General features: G+C 44.6%; 1 pseudogene; it reads left to right on the top strand.

Moving 5' to 3' along the window:
* Positions 1-19,487, top strand: part of LOC143280249 (QRFP-like peptide receptor) — an 84,150-nt pseudogene that overhangs the window by 59,714 nt on the left and 4,949 nt on the right.

The raw sequence follows: 19,487 nt of genomic DNA, 5'->3' as shown, positions 1-19,487 counted from the left end.
TTGTTCAACGTTAAATCAGTCAGCCAGGTCCCGACTGTATTGTTCAAAACTGAATCAATCTGCTCGTCTGGCAGAATTCTGCAGTCTTTATTTATTGCAGTTTTTTATGAAACAACGCCCTGCAGGGATCGTCACGGCGATGAGATGTGAAACGGAGAGGTCGGTTCAGGTAACCATGAAATCAATGCGTTTGGTTATTAAACGGTTTTATGAGAGTATAGAGACGCTTGGATATTAAACAGTTCACAACCCCCGCCCACCCACCCCCTCCCCCGTCTGTGCCTCTCACACTGAGAATGACACTGTCAGTGCTGAAGCTGAGCTCAGACAGGTGATGGCTGAAGACAGGTTTGTCTGGCAAGGGGCTTCCACTGCACGCACACACACACACACACATGCGCGCGCGCACGCACGCACGCACGCACATACATACACACACACACACACCCGTGCGCACGCACATACACACACACGCACGCACGTACGCACACACACACACACACACACACACACACACACAGATTAACTATGTTGTTAAATGTATTATGTTCGTGTTTCAGAATAATTTCAATAATGAATCACGATGTATCCCCCCCCCCTGCTCCACCCACCCCTCCCTTAATTTCTGACCCTGCGTGCAAGAACCGGAAGAAGTTAACGAACCCCAAACCAGTGACTGCTTGAAATCTGATAGCGTGGCACGGTTCTGTGGCCGTGAACAGCTGCCAGTTTTATGATGTGCTGGAATTTGTACAAACAAGACTGAGATCTTGTATTATATCATATTGCATTACTCTTTGTCACGACATATTTCTGTGTGTGAAATTCGGACTGCTGTCCCCCAGGGAGAGTTTATCTGCAGTGTAGCACCGCCTCTTTTTTTCTTTTTTTCTTCCTACAAATTTTTGGGGTTTTTTCCTGTCAAAATGTTCGGTTTTTCTGACAGAATCTTGCCAGGGACAACTCTTGTTGCCATGGGTTACTTTACTTGCGCTAAGTACATGCTGCACGCAGGACCTTGGCGTTCCGTGTCATCCAAATGACTAGCGTCCAGACCACCATTCAGGGTTTTGTGGATGGGGATAAAACACTAGCGGGTGAGGGATTCGATTCAGTGTGCTGTGATTCTCTCGCTTTCCAAGCTGACGCGTCACTTCTAGGCCACCGCTCCACCAGATCTTCGCAAGGTGTGTGGTGTCCCGACCAGTCTGTGTTACATCGCTGCTGTCTGTCTATCCACCGACGTCTAACGTCTATCACAGCTCGTTTCCAGACTCCATCCATTGGCCACAGACAGTCGATGCCCAGTGAAGTCTGGGCAGGATAGTGTCGGTTTCTCTTCCCGTCTCCTTCCGGTCGATGTTTCCTGTCGGCAAACCCCAACCCCCCGTGGGACAAGGCTGGGAGACCGTCCTGAGCTGAAGTGTCACTCACACCGGGTTCGTTTACATTCCATCTGCACGCTATTCTTTCTGCGTACAAATCCCGACACTCAGTGTGTGTTTGCGGGAGGACGGAGTGTGGTTTACAGAGACAGGGTGAAGTATCAGTGATGGCCGACACCAGGGGACCAACATTACAGCTGACGTTTGTCAGAACTGGATGAACTTTGGCGGGGTGAGCAGCAGACTGGGGATGATGAGAAATAGAAAATGGTAATTTGATGCAGACCCAGATCCAAAAATGCACAGTATGTGTACAACAGAATTGTTAAGGCTGGCGAGGGTGTGTGTCACACCAATAAGGTTACGTTCACATTCAGACCAGGCAGCAACTGGCTAGCAGTTGCCGTCAGCCTGACACAGCAGCACACTTCAGTCAGACACAGCCAGTTGCTGTCAACCGTGGAGCTTTCAAGACGAAGGAAACCAATAATGCATTATTGGGATTCACACTGCTAGTATCCTTGAAGAGTTCCGTCCCGTAGATCAGCCATCCGTCTCATCTGTGTGCTTGTAACAAATCATACAGCTGGCTAGAGACAGCTGGAGATGACTGGTGGCCAGTGTGAATACTTACCGCCGGGAAACCTGGAAATAGCAAAATGACATGAGCACCGTTTTCAGCTAGCTCCTGTCAGCTGCTGTCAGGAACTGGTTTGGCTTAGTATGAACGTAGCTAAACTGTTGATATAAACGAGATGAATCGGAAATTTTTTTAAAAATTGCCAAGCGTTTGCCATTTCATAAATTGTTACTGGCATATTTCAGGTATATTTCACTTTTATTTGTAGTGAAGACAGTTCTCGCACATCTATTACGGTTCATGATATACAAATAACCCTTTTAAAAAAAATAAGTATGATTCCAAAATTGTTCAGCTTGTGATAGTTGTGACTGTATGGAGACGTCCACATCTCACGTAACATCGAACAGACGCCAACGCTGTTTGCTACATGGTTCCCTTTATATCTGTGAGGCCACAATTGTAAGAGAGACAGAGACGGAAAGAGAAAGAAACATAAAGTGTATCCATCCAGTGTTCTCCTACATATATCAGTTCATTTCGTGGTACGATAAAACAGCTCCATCTTAACAGCTCCGCTCTTCTGTCCCGCGTGTGCACGCATCTTACCGATAAACAGATGCTGTGTCCTTCCAGTTAGCCATCTTACCGATAAACAGATGCTGTGTCCTTCCAGTTAGCCATCTTACCGATAAACAGGCAGATGCTATGTCCTTCCAGTTAGCCATCTTACCGATAAACAGACAGATGCTATGTCCTTCCAGTTAGCCATCTTACCGATAAACAGGCAGATGCTATGTCCTTCCAGTTAGCCATCTTACCGATAAACATGCAGATGCTATGTCGTTCCAGTTAGCCATCTTACCGATAAACATGCAGATGCTATGTCGTTCCAGTTAGCCATCTTACCGATAAACATGCAGATGCTATGTCGTTCCAGTTAGCCATCTTACCGATAAACAGACAGATGCCATGTTCTTCCAGTTAGCCATCTTACCGATAAACAGACAGATGCTGTGTTCTTCCAGTTAGCCATCTTACCGATAAACAGACAGATGCTATGTCCTTGCAGTTAGGCATCTTACCGATAAACAGACAGATGCTATGTCCTTGCAGTTAGCCATCTTACCGATAAACAGACAGATGCTATGTCCTTCCAGTTAGCCATCTTACCGATAAACAGACAGATGCTATGTCCTTCCAGTTAGCCATCTTACCGATAAACAGACAGATGCTGTGTCCTTCCAGTTAGCCATCTTACCGATAAACAGACAGATGCTATGTCCTTCCAGTTAGCCATCTTACCGATAAACAGACAGATGCTATGTCCTTCCAGTTAGCCATCTTACCGATAAACAGACAGATGCTATGTCCTTCCAGTTAGCCATCTTACCGATAAACAGACAGATGCTATGTCCGTCCAGTTAGCCATCTTACCGATAAACAGACAGATGCTATGTCCGTCCAGTTAGCCATCTTACCGATGAACAGACAGATGCTATGTCCTTCCAGTTAGCCATCTTACCGATAAACAGGCAGATGCTATGTCATTCCAGTTAGCCATCTTACCGATAAACAGGCAGATGCTGTGTCCTTCCAGTTAGCCATCTTACCGATGAACAGACAGATGCTATGTCATTCCAGTTAGCCATCTTACCGATAAACAGACAGATGCTATGTCCTTCCAGTCAGGGAGAAGGGGGAGATATGAGTCATATGAGAGAAACAAAATCACCTTCATGTAACAGTCTATCCACCTTTCTTTCCATTTCTCTCTCTGTCTCCCTCCTTCTCGCTCGCTCGCTCGTTCGCTCTCTCTCCACCCCCTCTCTCCCTTTCTGTCCTCCCTTCTTCCCCTCTCTCGCTCTCTGTCATGGAGAGGTCTTGAAAATCAAATCCTTGATATAGAGTGGACTTCGTTTACAGTGTGGCATTTCAAATTAGATATTATTTGTCTGTTTGCTCCCTTGTTTCCTTTTATTCCCATTATTCATTGCTTCCTTCCTTTTTTTTGTTCTTCTTTTTGTTTCATCAGTTCATCATCAATATATCGTATCTGCTTATTGCGACACCTTTCCACTTTTTTTTTCATTCTTTTTTCTTCCTAACTTTTTACTTTATTTTTTCTTACCTTTGCATTTCTACTCACTTTCCATGTGGCTGACAGCCACACGTTTGCGCGGTGGAAATCAGCCAAGAGTAGATGCAGAAAAGAAATAAAATTTTGAAAAGAAAAATATCAGCCGATAAGACAGGAGGATTGTGTCTTCAATAACATTTTTTTTTCCCCGCTTCCGATGTTTTTTGTTGTGTTTTGTTGAGAGAGGAGGAGCGGGGGATGGGAGATGCGAAGGGGGGGGGGGGTGGCAGGGGACACACACACACACACCAGAGCCCCCTCCCCCTCCTCCCTCCTCCCCCCTCAAAGACCTGCTGGGAGCGGAGAGACACGCTATGTCCCCTCGGGTGGTGGCCGGGACAGGGAGGTTGGTGGGGTCCTTCTGCCCTGTAGTGTGCCCAGGCTTTTCTGTGCCTGAAGGGGGGGGGGGGGGGGCTGGGGCATGAAGGTAGAGAAGCTGCATAATCATGGTGAACATGTACGTCTGTGTGTGTGTGTGTATTCTGCTTTAACATAACTACTGGGCCATGTCGTAATGAACGCATACGGATGTGACAAAGCACTTATCTGTATTCGCTTTGTTAAAATATATATATTTTTGGTATGGTGCTTTCTTTTGGTTGGTGGAGTTTTGTGTGTGTGTGTGTGTGTGTGTGTTTCCTTGGCTGGTTGATTTGGTTTTTCCACTCTAATTTGAAAATATTTTCGTGTTCTAAGTGTCTTCTATGAAACTGAGACTCTATTTTCAGTGCAATATATCATGCGAAAGGATGCTGACACAAAAAGATGAGCAAATAAGCAAGCATGAAATGCAGAACATACTAAGTAAATGTGACAGAAAAGGTTGCGTAACAACAAACATCAAAACCATCTGGTCCCGTTTTCACGCTCCCTACGTGAGGGTAAAAGCATTATGAAACATCTTTTTTGCTATCACACTTATGTTGAAAGTTGAATCATTGAGTCAAACAAAGTGAGTCTATGTTTAACCCGGTGTTCGGTTGTCTGTGTGTCCGTGGTAAACTTTAACATTGACATTTTCTCTGCAAATACTTTGTCAGTTGACACAAAATTAGGCATAAAAATAGGAAAAATTCAGTTATTTCCAGTCATCTTGTTTAAAACAATATTGCACCTTTGGGATGGGCACCAAAAAAAAGCCTAATTATATGCAAACTGCATTTACTGTTATATTTATATTTTCTAAACTTGGCACTTTGATCTGATATTCTGACACAACAAGAGCAGTCATTATTGTCATTTTTTGTCAGACAGGAACTACTTTTGCTAATCATGGAAGTTTCATATATTTTGCAAACGCTTTGGTGCAGATAGTAAAAAAAGGGAAATTACTCTGTAATTAATGCTAGGAGACTTAATTTGCTTCTCTTGTTTTTATGTTCTTCCCATCATCAAGTCACATTACATTATATTTCTGTTAGAGTTACACATTGCCTGAATTTCGTTTGCTATTAATTCCGATGTTGAATTTGAGGTCGACGCATTGCAGTGATCCATCTTATATACAGTAAATAGTTTCGTTTCAGTGTCATCACTGTCATTGTGATCGTTATCGTACAGATCGCTCTAACAGAACGTTAAATTTTGCGAATTTTTTCTGCAATGCTACTCAATCAAACTATCAACATCATAATGTCAACTACCAAATTCTTGCATGTTTCGTTATTTGATCCATTTTCTTTTCCCGATCATTAATGATTTATTATCACTATTTAAGCCCCTCATTCATTTGATACAATATTTTTGCATATATCAATGTGCAACAGTTACCAATGTTTGTAGTTAAGTCGTCAGAAACAACAAAACAAAATTCATAACTTCCTTGGAAATTACTGCCCTTTGCTTATCACAAGCAAGATTCAGTTTCACCCTCTTAATGCTATCCAGCAGTCAACTGACTCTCATATCAGTCTCTGTCTCACTCTCTCTGTTTATCTGAGTTATTCAACAACCAACTGACTCAGTCTCTCTCTGTTTATCTGAGTTAATGCTCAAAGAATTCTACATCAGATTCAGAATGCAATCTGTTCAATTTGAGGGCAACATCCTGTTGCCTCTCTCTCTCTCTCTCTCTCTCTCACACACACACACACACACACACACACACACACACACACACACACACACACGTGAGAGAGAGAAACACACACACACACACACACACACACACACACACACACACACACACACACACACACACACTGACGCTTTTTTATTTGCAAATTGCGTTTCATAGCTCTACGGACAAGGGGGATAATTCAGCTTGTGTTGGCGCAAATCGACAAATGAAAAGGCGAGACACGATAAAGGGAAATAACAAACAACTTAAGTACACGTTCAAAAACACACAAACATTCGTACATTCTCACACATAATATTAATAAATATCCCATACTACTCATGTATGACAGTGAATTAATTGAAATGTAAAATACGGACAGCCCCATAGCTGAACTTATTGTTTGGTTATCCATCTAGCTTACGTTAATTTATATTTTTCTATATCATAGTACAATTCTGAAATAAATGCAGTGTCACACCCGACTCCTTGGCTGATCCATACGATTCCAGAATTGGTTATCCACCAGGACATTTTCACACAATCAACATTTTCTTTCCTTCTTCAGACACACACACACACACGCACACGCTCGCGCCACACAGGTAGAACACTGCTAGGCGTGCTGAACTTTGTCAGGCATGTAGAACTTTGTCAGGCATGTAGAACTTTGTCAGGCATGTAGAACTTTGCAGACATGGATGACTTTGTAATCCGTGCAGAACTTTGTCAGGCATGTAGAACTTTGCAGACATGGATGACTTTGTAATCCGTCCAGAACTTTGTCAGGCATGTAGAACTTTGTCAGGCATGTAGAACTTTGTCAGGCATGTAGAACTTTGCAGACATGGATGACTTTGTTATCCGTCCAGAACTTTGTCAGGCATGGATGACTTTATAATCCGTGCAGAACTTTGTCAGGCATGTAGAACTTTGCAGACATGGATGACTTTGCAATCCGTGCAGAACTTTGTCAGGCATGTAGAACTTTGCAGACATGGATAACTTTGCAATCCGTGCAGAACTTTGTCAGGCATGTAGAACTTTGCAGACATGGATGACTTTGCAATCCGTGCAGAACTTTGTCAGGCATGTAGAACTTTGTCAGGCATGTAGAACTTTGCAGACATGGATGACTTTGCAATCCGTGCAGAACTTTGTCAGGCATGTAGAACTTTGCAGACATGGATGACTTTGTAATCCGTGCAGAACTTTGTCAGGCATGTAGAACTTTGCAGACATTGATGACTTTGTCAGGCATGTAGAACTTTGTCAGGCATGTAGAACTTTGCAGACATGGATGACTTTGCAATCCGTGCAGAACTTTGTCAGACATGTAGAACTTTGCAGACATGGATAACTTTGCAATCCGTGCAGAACTTTGTCAGGCATGTAGAACTTTGCAGACATGGATGACTTTGCAATCCGTGCAGAACTTTGTCAGGCATGTAGAACTTTGCAGACATGGATGACTTTGCAATCCGTGCAGAACTTTGTCAGGCATGTAGAACTTTGCAGACATGGATGACTTTGCAATCCGTGCAGAACTTTGTCAGGCATGTAGAACTTTGCAGACATGGATGACTTTGCAATCCGTGCAGAACTTTGTCAGGCATGTAGAACTTTGCAGACATGGATAACTTTGCAATCCGTGCAGAACTTTGTCAGGCATGTAGAACTTTGCAGACATGGATAACTTTGCAATCCGTGCAGAACTTTGTCAGGCATGGATGACTTTATAATCCGTGCAGAACTTTGTCAGGCATGTAGAACTTTGTAGACATGGATGACTTTGCAATCCGTGCAGAACTTTGTCAGCAATGGATGACTTTGCAATCCGTGCAGAACTTTGTCAGACATGTCGAACTTTGCCACACATTGTAGAACTTTCCTAGACATGTAGAACGTTGCCATACGTGCATGATTTTGCAGACATGTAGAACTTTGTCAGACATGTAGAACTTTGCTAGACATGTAGAACTTTGCCATACGTGCATGACTTTGCAGACATGTTGAACTTTGTCAGACATGTAGAACTATGCCAGAAACGCATGACTTTGCCATACGTGCAGAACTTTGCGAGACATGTAGAACTTTGCGAGACATGCAAAACATGTAGAATCTTGTCAGACAAGCAGAACGTTACCATATATTCAGGACTTTGATGGACAGGTAGGACTTCACCGTCCGAACTCTAGAACGTCTACTGAAGTACTACTGGGCGTCCGATTCACTATAGTTTATCCAAACTATTATTTCCACGACACCTGCAATACCTGATAAAAAAAAAAAATCTTGCCTTCATTATTTCTAGTGCAATCAACTTCTGAGAATTTGAAAAGAACGTGCACATTAATATCATCATAATTATGGAATATTTTTAAAAATTGAATTAGGTCTCCTCTGATCATCCTTCCTTTGAGTGAGTGTAATTGGAGATTATGTAATCTTTCTGTATAGTTGAAGTTTTTGCACTCTCTCAGGATTTTAGTAGCTCGTCTTTTGTACATTTTCTATCATTTTTGATTGTCTCTTGATAATTATGAGGACTCCAAATCACATTAGCGTATTCAAGATGGGGCCTAACAAATCCTTGCTGTATGGCAGTGAGGTGTGGACCACACATGCTCGTCAGGAGAAAAGGCTCAATACCTTCCACCTGAGAAGCCTACGGCACATACTCGGCATCTCCTGGCAAGACAAGGTGACAAACACCGAAGTCCTGACTCACGCTGGCCTCCCGACCATGTATACCATGCTGAGACAGCGTCGGCTGCGCTGGCTGGGCCACGTTCGCCGCATGGAAGATGGTCGCATCCTTTATGGAGAGCTCGCCACGGGCCAGAGAAGCATCGGCCGCCCACAGCTGAGATACAAAGACGTTTGCAAACGTGACATGAAGGCGCTTGAGATCAACACTGAGTCCTGGGAGGACCTTGCAGATGACCGCAACAGATGGAGAAGCACTCTCAAGAATCAGCTACGGATTGGTGAGGAAAAACTGTCAGCTGCTGCAGCAGAAAAGCGAGCTCGCAGAAAAGGGACGGCAGCCGACAGACCAGCATCAGCTTACACATGTGATCGTTGCGACAGAGACTGTCTCTCTCGCATCGGTCTCTATAGTCACAGGCGACGCTGCTTGGTCCAAGCAGACAGCCCAATTAGACATTAGGTCGGATATACTCTGTCCATGGTCAGCCATGACCGAAGGAGACCTACTAAATGTCTCCTTTTCTAGAAAGGTAAAAGTTCTCCTGTTGAGTCCCATCATCTGATTTGCTTTGTTCAAATCTGGATGTTAGGATCAAAGGGTAAATCTTTATCAAAGGTAACTCCCATATGTTTTTCTTCATATGTATTTATTTTGTTTATTTCATCATTCACAATCATAGTATATTCAAACTGTTCATTCTTTTTGCCAATGTGCATCACCTTGGATTTTGCTACATTAAAGTAAAGGTTCCATTCATCTGACCATTCTTGTAGCTTGTTTATGTCCTGTTGGATCTTTGTGCTGTTTGTCACCTTATCATATATTTTTGTGTCGTCTGCAAATATTTCAGGCCTGAAAGGTCTTTATGACATCGTCGATATGAGAACATTGCCCGCTGCAATGTGGTGGATCTCCAAAGTGCTGCTTACGGAATATAAAATTGAAGGCGATCACAAGAGCCACAAAAACCCGCAAAGGAAAAGCTGTGTCTTACCGAAGAATGAACGATGTGATCGTTCGGAAATTGCCCGGGGCCACCAGTGAATACACGCCGTGCCTCCCGCACAGGCAGACGATTCTTCTGCAGTCAGAGGGGAAACTGGCGGCTTGGCCAGGGGAATACTTGATCAAAACACAGAGAAAGCACTCCTTGCATCCACCCTGTCCGGGAACCGAGTCCAAATAAAATTGATCCCAAATTAAAATAGACAAACATTTGGGGAAAAGAAAGGAAAAAGAAAAAAACGTTTGCCACGTGCAGGCAGGATCCCGCAATCTGCATAACTTTGAAATCTCCACTCGCGAGTTGTGATCCAATTGTAAATAAACACTTCCTCTGGGCCATCAATGGCAGCTTTGCTTTCGAATTTTTATTCGCTGTTATTCCTTAATAAAACTTGGGATCGGTTCCAAATTTGCCTCAAGTTTACGACATAAGACGTCCCAAGCCTGTGCCAGTTTGAGCTTGATCGGCTAGGAAACGTGGGTGTGCATGGATCGTGGATGTGCGGATGGCCCGTGGTGGACAGACAGACAGACAAAGGGAAGTTGATATATTCCCGAGTGAAGAGAGCGGAACATGAACTGCTCCTGAAAGAGTTTCAGTCTGTGGGTTCAAATTAACAATAATGATAATTATGATAATGATAATATATAAAATAATGATGATGATAATAATAGTGAGTATGATATCATTATTGTTGCTATCATTATTATCATTTTCATTATGATTTTCATCATCACCATCATCATTATTATTGTTGTTTTTATCATCATCATCATGATAATCATTATTATTGTAGTTGTTATTTGTTGTTGTTATGGATATTTATGTAGCCTCCATTTTCGGTCAGAGACCAGATTCTAAGTGCTTTACAAACACAGCCATTTGCACAAGCTGCCTACCTGGGTAGCGCCGACTTGTTCTTATCCTTGTTGCTTATAGTCCAGCCGACTGCACAGGTCCATATCAGGACTGTCAAACCATACAAATGCTCAACCGCGTCAACACAAAACTGTCACATCAACAATAAAAAACCACTAATACAAACGTTCAAAACACAGTTCATGACACAGTATCTCAACCATTTAGCTCCTTAGGGCATATAAGACCAGCCATGCTGAGGACGCCAGCGTTCCCGCTTAATTTATCATCCCCAGATTACCACAAAAAAAATCGTTAAAAAGGGGGGGGGGAACACACACACAAAAAAAACAATACTTCAAAGCCAAACAAAAAATGCATTAAAAAGGCCATATAAGCAAATAACACTGCAGAATGGGCAGCTAGTGCCCATCCCAGTGTTTACATCTCACTACCCAATCGCCAGAGCAAAACAGCACAGACAGTACATCACTGACTGCGGAAAAGAGAAAAAAAGGGTCAAGGCTTGCTTGAAAAAAGAAAGCGGAATGGACTGGGAAGGCAGAAAAAGGAGACAACAGTGAAGAAAGAAAAAAAAAGGCAGAAACAAAGAGTGATAGAAAAGAGGAAATTTCTAGCACAGATTTTCCAGAAGGCGGGGATGCTATTTATACTGAAAGACCCTCGGCACCCCCACGGGAGGTAGCGCCGACTGACAGTTGCCTGTAGGCGCTCATCATTCGTTTCTTGTGCCATTCAGTCAGGCTTCAATCACGCGCACACATACACATGGATATCAGAGTGGATTCTTCTTCAGAATTGTTTCCATGGACAACTCTTTTGTTGCCGTGGGTTCTTTAATGTGCGTTAAGTGCATGGTGCACAATGGACTTCAGTTTATCGTCTCATCCTAACGGTTGCTGACCCTCGGTTTGTCTGACACATTCTAATCCCCTTATAAATATTGCGTGTTCCAGTGCAAGTCGACGTCATTCATCTCTCTTGTTCAAAAATATAAAGTAGCATGAAAAATAGCGAAGATTCTTTTTGCACATCCCCACAAACATTTGCAAGCTACGAGTTACGTCGTTGGAACGACAGGCAATTACTGCAGTGCAAATCACACTTGATATTTTTGCGCTGGTGTGATTTTAAAAGAGCACGGGTTGTCGCTAGTGTTGTGTGTGTGTTGTGCGTGCGCGCGCGCGCGTGTGTGTTATAAGTCCAAAACAAAATCATAAAAACATACCTTTTATATCTATTTTTTTCAAATTGCAGCCTGTCGAATTTTATTCGTCACATTGCAAATCGATATCGAATTTTACAGAATTTTTTTTTTCTATAACATGGTTGGAAAGACTGACGCATTTAATTTCCGACATATCAGCGCCCACAATTGTCAGGGTGTTTGTTGAAGGCTGGGTGACAGGAGCGGGGTGACAGTGAGTCAACAGAGCACGTGCTGCAGGCCTCCTGTCATCAGTGTTGGTGTGTCCTGATGGGCAGAATTGCGTCACTTCCTCTTCCGCGCAATCACCGCTGCTGCCCAGCCAGGAAGGGAGGCTGGCTGACCGGGGAGTAAAATGGTCATTCGCGGACAAGACGATAAATAGAGACCCCCTGTGTAGCAAGCATGCGCTTAGCACACGTAAAAGAACCCACGGCAACAAAAAGGTTGTCTATTGAAAATTTCCGTAGAAAGTCCACCTTGATGGGGAAAAAAAGAATGAAGTTGCTGGCAGAAAAACGGATGGTTCGAGCGACGAACTCTCCCAAGGTGGAGCAGTCCGATTTCCGCAAAATCTGTTGTGACAGAGTGATACAGTGCAATACAATACAATACAATGCAATGCAATGCAATGCTTATTTGAACAATAAACGGATAAAATGGTGCCGGCTGGCTGATAATTCGCTTTGTTTTTTCATACTTTTTTCTTTTTCTTTTTGCTGAACTGTCCTCGCGCTCTCAGAGAATGTTGCTCTCGAAGACAGGTGCGTGTTTTGGACATTCCAAGGTTCAACGGGCTGAACGTGTGAGTTAATGGGTGAGCGGGTTGGGGAAGAGAGAGAGAGGGTGAGAGAGAGAGAGAGAGGGTGAGAGAGAGAGAGAGGGTGAGAGAGAGAGAGAGGGTGAGGCCAAATTAAACTTGTGGGTAAAGGGAGTGGGATAGGATTGTGAAAGAGAACGAAATTAGAATGATGGCAATCGTCAGGAGGTAAGGGGAAAAGAATGAAAAAAAGAAGTTCTAACAACTTAACTTTTCGTTTTTGGGTTTTGTTTGTTTGTGTTTGTTTTTGTCCGAGTTCTCTCTCTCTCTCTCTCTCTCTCTCTCTCTCTCTCTCTCTCTCTCTCTCTCTCTCTATTTATCTATCTCTCTCTCTCTCTCAGAAAAAAGAAGAAGATAAATATATAAAAATAACCATCTGAATCTCTCTCTCTGTCAGGCGCGGTTTTTCTTTCAACCCTTTTCTGTTTTATTTGTTCGTTTTGTTTTGTTTCATTGTCTAGCTTCCTGTGTGCCTTCTGTCTTCCTGTCTTACCCCCTGTTCAGCACAGCACTGTCCTCCCTCCCCTTCTCAAATAACGTGACAGTTGCATTTACCTTCCATTTGTGGAAGGCGGAGGGATACAAACTAGTTAACAGGCCAACACGAATTCAATTTTCTTTGGAACCCCCCCCCCCCCCCCCCCCTCTCTCTCTCTCTCTCTCTCTCTCTCTCTCTCTCTCTCTCTCTCTCTCTCTCTCTCTTGCTCGCCCGCCCCCTCTGTCTCTTTCTCTCGCTCTCGTTCGGTCTCTGTCTCTATCTCGTTATCTATTCTCTCTCTCTCTCTCTCTCTCTCGCTCGCTCGCTCGCTCGTTCGCTCTCTCCCTCCCTTCTCACACTCGTTTCTTTTTCCTTTCTTCCCTTTTCTGTCTCAAAAACAACAACTATTTATCGATACAACTTTTCCGAAATCAATACCTTTTTTTTCCAGTTTGCATGATTCACTTTAAAAAAAAAAAAAGAAGAAGATAATAAAAGGCTGCTTACGTGACTATATTCATCTAAGAAGTTGTCTAATGTCGCATGTATTTCCCAATACAAATAGTTCGTGTTGGATAATTATTCTTGAATTTCTAATGGCCTGGATCATGGGCACAACTGTCATCGTTAAACTGCTTTATAGTTTGAGTTTGGAAACAGCCAAGCGGTTGCAGAAAACAAAAGAACTTGTTTTCTGGGAAAAGGCTGCAGTGTGAACAACATGCTATAATGGGATTGATCACTGTCCATTCTTGGATATCGTCTTCCCACCACGTTCTCTGTCTTCCTCGTCTGCGGCTTCCTCAGATTGTACCTTGCAAGGTACCTTGGCTCTGACTGTACCGCACCTTGGCTCTAACTGTACCTTGCACTGTCCATTCTTGGATATCGTCTTCCCACCACGTTCTCTATCTTCCTCGTCTGCCGCTTCCTCAGATTGTACTTTGCAAGGTACCTTGGCTCTGACTGTGCCGTACCTTGCCTCCAACTGTACCTTGCAAGGTACCTTGGCTCTGACTGTACCGTACCTTGCCTCCAACTGTACCTTGCAAGGTACCTTGGCTCTGACTGTACCGTACCTTGCCTCCAACTGTACCTTGCAAGGTACCTTGGCTCTGACTGTACCGTACCTTGCCTCCAACTGTACCTTGCAATGTACCTTGGCTCTGACTGTACCGTACCTTGCCTCCAACTGTACCTTGCAAGGTACCTTGGCTCTGACTGTACCGTACCTTGGTTATAACTGTACCTTGCAAGGTACCTTGGCCCTGACTGTACCGTACCTTGGCTCTAACTGTACCTTGCAAGGTACCTCGGCCCTGACTGTACCGTACCTTGGCCCTGACTGTACCGTACCTTGGTTCTAACTGTACCTTGCAAGGTACCTTGGCCCTGACTGTACCGTACCTTGGCCCTGACTGTACCGTACCTTGGCTCTGACTGTACCGTACCTTGGCTCTGACTGTACCTTACAAGGTACCTTGGCCCTGACTATACCGTACCTTGGTTCTAACTGTACCGTGCAAGGTACCTTGGCTCTGACTGTACCGTACCTTGGCTCTAACTGTACCTTGCAAGGTACCTTGGCTCTGACTGTACCGTACCTTGGCTCTAACTGTACCTTGCAAGGTACCTTGGCTCTGACTGTACCGTACCTTGGTTCTAACTGTACCTTGCAAGGTACCTTGGCCCTGACTGTACCGTACCTTGGCCCTGACTGTACCGTACCTTGGCTCTGACTGTACCGTACCTTGGCTCTGACTGTACCGTACCTTGGCTCTAACTGTACCTTGCAAGGTACCTTGGCTCTGACTGTACCGTACCTTGGCTCTGACTGTACCTTACAAGGTACCTTGGCCCTGACTGTACCGTACCTTGGCTCTAACTGTACCTTGCAAGGTACCTTGGCTCTAACTGTACCTTGCAAGGTACCTTGCAAGATTGTCATAGCAAGTCCTGTTGAGCGGGAAACATGTCCATACCGCTTCATTTTTCCCCCATGTTTTTTGACAGTCTATATCACGCCTGTTGATTAAACACTCCCCCTCTCTCCCATCCTTTCCCCAGGTGCACAAGGAGGTGGGGGACCGGCGGCGCGCCTACTGGTGCCTGAAGAACTGGGAGGACAAGGTGCACTCCCGTCTGTACGAGGTGTACATGCTGGGGGTCATGCTGCTGCTGCCGCTTAGCGTCATGAGCTTCAGCTACGTCAGCATCTGCAAGGAGCTCTGGGTCATGAGCAGTCTCCGCTCCACCATGGCCACCCGAGGGTAAAGGGGGTGGGGGTTCTTGCGGGGGGTGTTCAGGATGGGGGTGGGGGTGTTCAGGATGTGTGGGAGTGTGAAGCGTGTGTGGGTGTTTAGATTGTGTGGGAGTGTGAAGGGTGTGTGGGTGTTTGGGGTGTATGTGGGAGATGGGAGGGGGGGGGAGGTGTTCGTGTGTGTCTGTACACATTCCTTTCACTTGTAATTATATTGTACGTGTGCCGGAGAGGGGCGGAGAGTCGTTCAGTGGTTTGCAGTGTGCCATGACACCTTTTTTTTTCTTTCCTTATTTCTTATAAATTTTTTGCTGCCTGGCTTCTTCCAGACAGAACCCGGGCACGGCTGACCCTGGCGGCTCCTTCACCACCGAGTCCCCCAAGATCGCCTCCTCCTCCTCCTCGACCCGCGGCGGCGGTGGTAGCGGCTTTCTGAACGGCTCTTCGCTGGCTTCCGGTAAGGGGGCACAAGCGCGTTTCACCTTCCGGTCGTCCCAGCAGACGACGCCTCCCGCCTCCCAGAGCGCCAGTCCCTACCGCGCCCCGACCGAACGCTCCCCTGTCATCCGCCTGGTGCGGAAGACCAAGGTCCCCGCTGAGGACGACCGCACCAGGAAACAGGTAGCAGCTTCCTTTCTGCTTCTTCTTCCTCTTCTTTTTTTTTTTTTTTATTTTTTTTTTAGGTGGGGAGGGATGGAACATTATCTCTGTGTGTGTGTGTGTGTCTGTGTGTTTTGCTTCTTCTTCTCCTGTTTCTTACTTCTTCTGTTTTTTTTCTCCTTTTTCAAAAGAAAGGTGGCGAAGATGAAGACGAGGGATCGAACATTATCTGTGTTTATGTGTCTATGTGTGCGTGTGTGCGCGCTCGCGTGTGTGTGCGTGTGCGCGTGTGTGCGTGTGTGTGTGTGTGTGGTGAAAGAAGAACTCCAAGAATGTATTCACACTTCAAGCTGGTGGGGGACGGGGGGTGGCGGGGGTTGGGGTAGAGGTGGTGAGGGTGTAAAGACGTGGGGTGTAAGGTTATAGCGAGGGGGAGGGGGCACTCTTCGATTAATGCTCATACCTCGTTGGGGAGAGGATGATGATGGAAGGTGGAGAGTAGGGAGGGGGGGTGTGGTGGAGAGTGAACGGGGGCAGTGTCGTCGTGCCTTTTTTTTTTTTTTTTTTCTTTTTTTTTTTTGTTGTCGTTGTCTGTGTGTGTGTGTTTGATTTATCAAAGTGGATGCTTCCTCAGATAATTGCCAGGAACTGGTCTATTGCAGCTGTGGGTTCTTTAACGTGCGCAACGTGCACGCTGCACACGAGCACTCGGTTTGTCGGCTCATCCGAAGGATTAACACCCAGACCAAAACTCGGGGTCTAATGGAGGGCGGGGCGGTTTAAAAAAATTTTAAAAATATATATATACATATATATATATATATATATATATATATATATATATATATATATATATATATATATATATATATATATATATGGTCCGTGCGAGAATCGAACCCGTAGACACACGCTTTCCAGTCAAGTGCATAATCAATGGACCACCGCTCCACCAGGGAGGGGAACACTAGGAACGCTGTCACACTTCATTGGGGAGGGGTAGAGGGGTGGGGGATATAAGATTGCTGGGAATGGGGGGATGGCGGGTGGAAGAGCTTCAGAAAGGTTGTTGTATCAGGAAGACGTCATTTTCGAAGGGATAAATGAAGATGAGGGATCCAAGATGAAGGCGAACGCAAAAGAACCCACAGCAACAAAAGGGTTGTCCCTGGCAAAATTCTGTAGAAAAAATCCACTTCCATAGGAAAAACAAATAAAACTGCACGCAGGATTTTTTTTTTAATGGGTGGCGCTGTAGTATAGCGACGCGCTCTCCCTGGGGAGAGCAGCCCGAATTTCACACAGAGAAATCTGCTGTGATAAAAAGAAATACAAATACAAATAAAGACACTACAAAAGGTTAAGGACCGCTTCATAAAAGCAGGGTTTTGTGTGTGTGTGTGTGTGTGTGTTTTCGTGTTAAAAAATCGAGAGATGATTTAAAAACATACTGATTTCAGTACACGAACACCATGAATAGCTTGAAAATGCGTTTAAAAAATATAAATGACAGCAGTGGGTTTTCACTGAAAAACGAATTAAAGAAAGCGCCTGTGGTTATGCCTATTACACTTGCTGCAAACACCACTGTTTGCCGAAAAATTCACCATGTCTCCCAGTGGTTCTGAACTTTTTGTGAATCATGTAGTTGGTACATTATGCGGTGGATCTGTGGTAAAGTAACTTTTTCGTCTTCTGACAGAGATATAAAGATCAACAAAATGGATCATCAAAAAGTTCGCGATTTTGTTTTCCACAGATGAACATTAATTTTTGCTCAATTCTGACTCCAAATATTGAGATTCGCACGTGGATGCTCCTTGTTCTCCTGTGGTTTCTTCTTCTTCTTCTTCTTCTTCTTCTTCTTCTTCTTCTTCTTCTTCTTCTTCTTCTTCTTCTTCTTCTTCTTCTCTTCTTCTTCTTCTTCTTCTTCTTCTTCTTCTTCTTCTTCTTCTTCTTCCTCGTCTCCTCCTCCGTTTCTTTTTCTTGTTGTTGTTGTTGTTCTTCTTCTTCTTCTTCTTCTTCTTCTTCTTCTTCTTCTTCTTCTCCCCCACCCCCTCTTCCTCCTCCTCCCTTTCTTCTTCTTCTTCTTCTTCTTCTTCTTCTTCTTCTTCTTCTTCTTCTCCCCCGCCTCCTCTTCCTCCTCCTCCCTTTCTTCTTCTTCTTCTTTTCTTCTCGCCCTCCCTCTCCTCCCCTTTATCCGCCTCCTCCTTCTCTTCCCCCTCCTCCTACGTTTATTCTTCTTTTTCTTCTTCCTCGCTTTGTTATCTTTTTCTTTTCTTCCATTCTTTATTTCTCCTTTTATTCCTCTTCTTTTTGCTCCCTTCCTTCCTTCTTTTTTTCGTGGTGGAGATAAGCAGCATGCAGGGTTCAGTGGGTTTTGGAACAGTTTAACATCTATGATGAGTTCTTGGGACACGGGGCCTGAGTCGGGCTTAGCGTCTGACGGTGCAGGAAATTGCATGTTGACACTGTCGTTAACTCTCTCTCTCTCTCTCTCTCTCTCTCTCTCTCTCTCTCTCTCTCTCTCTCTCTCTCTCCTCTATCTCTCTGTTCCCCCACCTCTCTCTCTCTCTCATGTGCACACACACACGCACGCACGCACGCACGCACGCACGCACACACACACACACACACACACACACACACACACACACACACACACACACACACACACACACACACACACACACACCTTAACGCAACAAAACTTAGCTGTAAACGCACTCAGCCGGAATCTACATTTCCAGAGGTTCGGGCCTGCCGTTGTTTAGCACGGCAAGGTGAAGTAAACGGGGTGGAAATGTTGATTTTTTTTGGATTTTTTTATAGTACGGTAGCGAACATTTCCACGATGTCAGTTATCTCCCAGTGGGTGGTTTATGATCAGCGTGTACCCAATAGAAACAGGCCAGTAGTAGCAGGATTCTTGGACATGTGACCGAATCGGAACACTCGGGTTCAACCACTTGCAGGGGGGAAAAAATGGCGCTGAAAAGGAAAGTGAGATCAAAGTATTCGGTCTGATTGATTGATATGACAATGTTTGTGTTAAAATGCATGGAAAGTTAATGTCCTTGTATGGATCGCATTGTCCGTGTGTGAAAAGCGTCATTTATGTAGTGCCTGAACCGCCTTCGTGTGTGTTCGCACGCAGATCACGTTAAAGATCCTGTAATCCACGTTAGCGTTCGGTAGGCAGCCTGTTGTGCAAATGGCTCCGTGTTTGTAAAGCACTTCGACTTGGGTCTCTGACCAAAGATGGGGGGGCTACACAAGTATCCATATCTAAGTCAACTTGCACTGTGGCATGGAAAGCATCTGCCAAGTGCGTGGGCGATACCACATACGACTTTCACT

This window comes from Babylonia areolata, chromosome 3, assembly GCF_041734735.1.
Source record: "Babylonia areolata isolate BAREFJ2019XMU chromosome 3, ASM4173473v1, whole genome shotgun sequence".
Lineage (NCBI taxonomy): Eukaryota > Metazoa > Mollusca > Gastropoda > Neogastropoda > Buccinidae > Babylonia > Babylonia areolata.
The sequence above is the reverse complement of the archived record's forward strand: the minus strand, read 5'-3'. Positions and strand labels throughout refer to the sequence as shown.